Source organism: Alligator sinensis, unplaced genomic scaffold (assembly GCF_000455745.1).
Source record: "Alligator sinensis unplaced genomic scaffold, ASM45574v1 scaffold463_1, whole genome shotgun sequence".
NCBI classification, from domain to species: domain Eukaryota; kingdom Metazoa; phylum Chordata; order Crocodylia; family Alligatoridae; genus Alligator; species Alligator sinensis.
In genome coordinates this window covers 317,234-324,084 of record NW_005842584.1, presented here as the reverse complement: position 1 = coordinate 324,084, position 6,851 = coordinate 317,234, and the positions used below count along the sequence as shown (strand labels likewise).

Here is a 6,851-nt window from a genome sequence, read left to right as displayed (position 1 = left end):
CCTGCAAAGGTTAAGGTGTTACCAACTTCTAAAGTTGCTCGGGTCAATCTGGTGGCCAGCCAGACTAGCCACGAGGGCTGGAGTCAGGTTTTGTTGGATGTGCCGAAAACTCCTTCTTGCAGGTGGAAAGAGACCCTAAGCCTTGTCTTTGTGTTCGTTCTTTATAGTGCAATCTTCAGGGGGGTTGTTGCTTGCAGTCTTCAGCCATCAGGGTGAAGCATGATCTAGTATTTGGAAATCCTTAACTGCTGACTCAACGTCACTGCAACCTTTAACTGTTAAACCACAGAAAGCTATTTTCACCTGCTGCAAGAGGACTGTCTTCCTTCACGTTGGCACATACATACATCGTTCACTCTTTCATTACCTCTTTTTTTAAATGTTAGACACACGGCAGACCTTACATAAACATTTTCCTTATACTAAATTTAAGTTCTAAAATCATGAGACCAATAGGTCAAATATATCTAAAATCATGAGACCAATAGGTCAAATATATTTATGCTAAGCAACAGGAAACTTAAAATAGATTATTAATTCCAGAACACTAATAATGACTGATCAAAATATTATAAAAAGTAAATCATAACAAAATTAACTTTATCTTAATGGTTAAATACTTCATTATATAAAAAGAAAAATAACCATATAAGCAATCATAGTTATTGCAATACTACACATCCTCCAGCCCCCAAACCATTTACCCTCCACTGAACTCTCTCTAATTTGCCGACATCCTTTCTATAGTGGAGGGTGCAAAACTGAACACAGGACTCCAGATGTAGCCTCACCGGAGGAGAATAACTAAATTCCCTCGATCTGCTGGCAATACACCTGCCAATGCAGCCCAGGATGCCATTAGCCTTCTTGGCAACTCATGCCCACTGCTGGTTCATATTCAGCTTATTGTCCACTGTCACCCCAGGTCCTTTTCTGCAGAGCTGCTGCCCAGCTAATCAGTCCCAGCCTGTACCAGTGCATGGGATTGCTCCATCCTAATCATGATTTCTCATTAATGATTACAGTGCCGGTGTCTCTAAATTAGATCTAAGACTAAGCAGCATCAAGAGCTCACTCCTGGATGAGGGATCCAACCTGCCATTTGCTTTCAGCAGGTTTTGCTTTCAGAGCAGAGTCCCTTCCACAGCAGGGTTGTAATGAGTCACAAAAATTGGGACTCAGTTGAGTTGAGTAATTTGTGAGTAAAGAGTAATTTGTGAGTAAAGACTTGAGTGGAGTCGAGTCATTGACATGCCTAGCTCGATCGAGTCCAGTCACTTATCTGGCTCGAGTCAATTCAAGTAATTCGTTCTGACCGATCAACATGGTTTGATTTATTCAGATGAACTTTACACAAGATTAGCAATCAACAATTAAAACAACAAAAAACTTTCAAATCAAATATAAAATTGAGATGCACAATATGAACATACATCCCCCACTGACTTTCAGCATAATGAAAGGCACATTAACATAATGAAATGAAATTATGCAGCCTTTCTTGGGATAGATTTATTGCTATAGGCATTAACACATAGCAGTTACAAAGAATAGCAATCCCAGTAGTTGAGGCAAAATCATAGTTTAACTGTACCAACAGATTACGGTCTATATGCAAGTGCAAGTATCAGACTGCTGTCCTGGTTGATGGTTGCATTTAAGAAATACCAAGTCCAACAGTAATCTGTCACCAAGATGAGAGCAATGTGGCCACATCAACAGTGCCCCCCGACTGAAAATACTCCGTACTGGTGCACTGATGCTTGGACTGCTATAACCTTCTTTACAAGGGCATAAAGCATGTTCAGCTTTGTTTTATTAGGTGCCCAGAGCTTCAAGCAAGGAGCTTCAGTATCTTCTGCTAATTCCAAAAATCTCACTAGCTGGGAGGCGACTGTTTTGGGAGCACCGTTGGAACATTGTTTCTTGCAGAAGGAGAAGAGCTCTACATATTTGTAAGGTGGCTCATCATCTTCTTCATTTGTGCTTGAAGCAAACGTATTCCCACCCACAGACTCGGCTTCCATCATCACTCGTTTTACATAATTGCAAATAAACATAAAAAACTGTGCGGGGGGGGCGTTACAAGATAAAATATACATTTTCACTTAAAACAGAGACTTAATGGTACATGCCTACTTTGGATAATATTGGAATTGTATTGTGTCTTAATAAATCTTTTAAGTTACCTTTCATAAAGTTGTTGCTAAGTTAATGGTAGTAACATTATAATATTACACTGACATACATACAGTGAGTCAGTGAGGGACAAGGGAAGTAGAAGTCTGGATTGGTGAGTCAAGAAGCTGACATCTTCAATCGGATTATGGTTATAGGCTAAATTATTCCAGACATGTTGTCATTCAAATTAAATTTCTTCTAGATTTCTACATAAACCAAGAATGTTAAAAAGGTAGGTGGCATTGATGCACTAGAATTCCAATTTAAAGTTATCCTGCCTAGTTAATATTGTTCCCTTGTATATGATTTAAGGGGGAAAAGTACACAAAATTCTTACGTTTCACCTTAACACAGATAACCTCTCTTTTCTTCCTCAACATTCACATCAGCAAGCCACTGGAAAGGGAAGGCAGGATTCAGGACTGTCGCCACAGCATGCACCAACTCCCCAAATGGATGGATGTTGTTGAATTCAGGCACTCCTTCCTCAGTCACACCGACTGTGGCAGGGCACTGTGGGTGCTGCCACTTTAAGACCTAAGCCAAGCAGCCAGCAGGTGCCTCACTGCAGCAACCATTTTAGATTCAGGGCTGCCTATACAAGCAGGGCATTTTGCTGCTGGCAGGCCAGGCAGCAACATCGCCTGGCTGTAAGGCTGCTAGTACCATCTGGAGGTAAGAGAGGAGCTGTAGGGGATGGCTAGGAGGCTCTTGGTCCTGGGCATGACCGAAAATTGCACCCTGCCGGGCATGGGTGGCCTGGTGGGGTTCTCACCCCACCCCAGGAGCGGGACGCCCCAGGAAATGCCAGGCCAGTGACCACCCCGGTGAAAGGCGGATCAGGGCACCTTAACCCCAGCTCCCACAACCAGGTGGGTCACCCGCTGGTAGGGTCCTGAGGGCAGACCCCAGGAGTGAGAGTGGGGCTAGAGGCTCAGAGGCCTGACTGAGAGTACCCTCGACCAGTCAGGGCTGGGGCCAGGACCAGAACGGTCAAAAGGGCCGGGGGCCCACGGCGAGGGACACCCAGAGCTTGGGGGGCCTGGGGTTCCCGACTGGACTTGGAGGCAGGGCCAGGGTCTGTGTGGCCAAAGGTCCCAGGGGTGGACCACGTCCAAGAGGGGAAGTAGTTTCAGGGAGCGCAGCAGCCCTGAATGAGGGCAGGGTAGGCCAGCTGATTGGAGGGATCTTGGAGGGGTCCTGATGGGAGGATTTGGGGGCCCAGTGTGGGGCCGGTGAGAGTAACAGCTGGATGCCATCTGCGAGGCATGGGCTGCCATCTGCGAGACATGTGCGGCGTTCTAGGGAAGGTACGAAGCCGCAGATAGCACCCCTGGCATCGGGGCAAGAACTGTGCAGCCTCCCGCTTAATTAACAACTTAATTAAATGTCATCAAGGCGTGGCGGGCGAGAAGGCAAGCGGTTAGCCCAGAAACAGGTGGGTGGGCTGAAGACAGATTGGCCCTGAGAAGGCCCCCTGTTACACCGACACTGTTATATTGAATGTAATATTTGAATGTTTGTAATAGTTGCCCATTAGCCAGTTTAGGAAAAAGACAAGATTCATCTTCTTATCTAGGCCATTGTTTTGGCCTACGTGTGGAAGGTCCGAGCTTTGCTCAAAGTCTTAACTCTTGAATTTTATCTTTAGAGGCCTTTAACAAAGTTAACCTAAAAACGACCCTTAAGCAAACATCCCACATTCCGGAGCCCAAATTTGGGAGTAGTGACAGGTTTGGGTAGGAGGGGCCCAAGACAGCAAATCACTCAAGAAATATTGTAACCTACTGTCCCAATTTGGAGATAACCTCACTTGCAGAACAACAAAGGAAGAATCGCAAGTGTAGGTTGGATCAGACTGATCACCTGAACCACCCTCTCCTTGAACACGAATCTCTTAGTTCATGCTGAAGCCGCGGAGCGCCCAAAAGGGACTGGAGGAAGGCGACTTAGTCCTATCAGTACTGAGGCCAGCCCATTGAACCATACTACTGAGGCCAACCCATTAAATTGTACTACTGAGGAATGAAAGCATATCTAGGTGTTTGGCTTCTCGGAATTCTAGGATTGTAAGTATATTATGAAAATAATAGTATTGATTCAAATTTAACTTTTAGTTGTAATTGTAGTTTGTAATACTAATTCTTATAGCACTGTTTGGGAAGGAAGTGCATCTGGAGCATTGTTTCTGATATATGTAGTTATTGTGTTCTTAATGTTTGTGGTATTTCTTAAAGCTAAGCAGTGTTATATGCGTAGCAAAGAATTTTAAAATAAAATTGTTTTGTATGAATTAAGAGTGTAATCATTGTGAAATCGTGCAAGTAGCTAAAAATTTCCCCAGCCAGTGCATCAAATGAATCAATAAGTTGTGTGGGATTTTCTCTATTCCATAACCCACTAGAGACAGACACTTGTGAAAATCCCCAAATAACGCTCATGGAGAGATGATTTAAGCTCACTAATGACTGGCTGCAGGTACTGAGGCTTTTTGCCACAGTTCTCTAAATGTGAACTGATGGCAAGAATCACTAAACTTATCATTGGTACTTATGTGAGGTTTGTTGCTTCAGCAAATGGTTGCAGCATCTCAACACGTTCTTTCATGTGTGCCCATTCACGTACCGACAGGACAATTTCTATATGGCCTGCTTCTTTGCATGTATCAGAGAGCTGTTGATGATCCAATAATATGATGGACAGTATCCAGAGTAAAACAGAGTTCCACTGGGCAATGGTGACACGTGGGGGTGCACGTGGGTGCACGCGCACCCCCTGAGCATAGCGGTGCACCCCATATGAAAAGGTGCTGCCAACACTGCCAGCAGTACCTGCAGGTGGTCACTGCTCATCCCCCCACCCCCGCCCCCACCGCCAACACCACCAGCGGCATTGGTGAGAGGTCTGTGATTGCCACTGGCCGCTGCTGATGGCGTCGGCGGATGATAGCAGACCACTGGTCAGTGCTCATCACCCTTCCCCACCCTCCGCTGACAGCATCACAGCTGCCTAGAGGAGCTCCACGTTTACCGCCACCACACTCCTACCACCACCAGCACCGCCTGCCAGAGCTTGCCTTGCCCCCCCGCCTCCAGGGGCACACGGCATTCATGCCATTGGGTGGCATTGGGGGATGGAGTACACTTGTCTGCTCCAAAGGTTTCTCAAATGCCTCTTTGAAGATTGTGCTGGAGGGGAAATGCACTGTCAGTCTTGGACATAGCAAGTCTAACATCTAATTAGAAACAAATGACATTCATTGCAATTAAGTTATTACCATTTCAAACAGAAACTGATGTCCATTTACAATTTGGAAAATCCCCTGTGCTTGGGAACACATTTGACAGTCATAAACACAAATCAAATTCTTCAATTGCACTGAATGATCTGTATGAAGTGGTTTAAATGAAAAATGTCCTTTCTAAAACCAACATTCTTAGCATATTGCTATGCAACAAATAAACTACTGTTCAAAGCTGAACAGATTACCATGATAAAAAATTAAGATTTTATTTCGCTTTTTGTTAAGCTGTTGTCACAGAACTGCTGCCAAGATGTTTCCTGTGGTTGATCACTGACATCTTTAACAGCTTTCATGGTTCATTATTTTGCAAAACTGCATTTGCTGCTGCCAGCATTTACTCTGAAATTATCGGTTCAAAGTTTCAACTTTGAACCTGACATTTTTTTCTTACCTTTACACTCCTTGAGCCCATCACTGACACAGACCTGAAGAGTATGGGCGAAACATGACAAACAACACACCCGTGTTGTGTTGAAGAACATGGAGTCTAACTCATGCTGGTCCACATCATCTAGCAGCTCCCAAAGAGTGTCATCAGCAAGGTCAGCTGCTGAATCAATGGATGACTCTACCCCATCTTCTGCCAGCTCTGCAGTGTCCTCACCAGCCCTGAGAAAGCTGTTGTGAATGCTTTCTTGATATTTGAAGCATTGTCAGTGATGATAAAAATCAAGTTTGTTCCTGATTCTATAGTACTCAAGTATTTTGTCAAATGCTGATGTAATCCTGTCACCCGTGTGCCTACCCATAAAATGTTCACAAGCCAGAGTGTATGTTGCCAATTTAATTCCCTCACCGTCATCTTCCATGATGTGCTGTTACACCAAGGAAAGATTGCATCGTTCTATCTGTCCATAAATTCAGTGTAGTGTTGACAGCTTCACATTTTGCAAGCTTCTCAGTTATTTCGTACTTCAGGTCGTTTGCCTTGTGGGTGATCATCTTTTTTCATGGTCTGCCTGCACAAAGGCTTGTACCGAGGATCAACCGTTTGCATAAAGTTGAGACATCCTTGTGACTCCACTATTCGCAGTGGCAAGCTCTCACCCAGAATCAGGTGCATCATGATTGACTCATGACTGGCCTGAGCCTGTGCACTTTTTGATGAATGGTAGCAATCAGATTCACCTCCAGCTGGCTTGGGTGAACGCAGGAAGGTGGTTATTGTGGCCTGTCCAGCTCCAAATGAGACTTCTCTTGTTTTGTAATGCTGAAATCTAAGAAGACAAGCAGAATAGAAGAAATGTGGTGATTTGTTCATTGAACTAACACCCTAGACTTCCAATAAATGAAGGATATTATTCAAATGATAAAGTTTCAGTTATGCCAGATCATGATGGGCGACTGGTGCCTCTCAAGTCGGGGG

At 44.4% G+C, this 6,851-nt stretch overlaps 1 long non-coding RNA gene across 1 annotated transcript in view; it reads right to left on the bottom strand.

Annotated features, from left to right (window-relative positions):
- Positions 1-5,686: 5,686 nt before the first annotated feature.
- The window catches only part of LOC112551747, a 30,133-nt gene continuing 28,968 nt past the window's right edge, over positions 5,687-6,851 (bottom strand). Inside the window, exon 3 of the long non-coding RNA XR_003096060.1 lies at positions 5,687-6,702. This is a non-coding gene — a long non-coding RNA (uncharacterized LOC112551747). The remainder of the gene's footprint in view (positions 6,703-6,851) is intronic.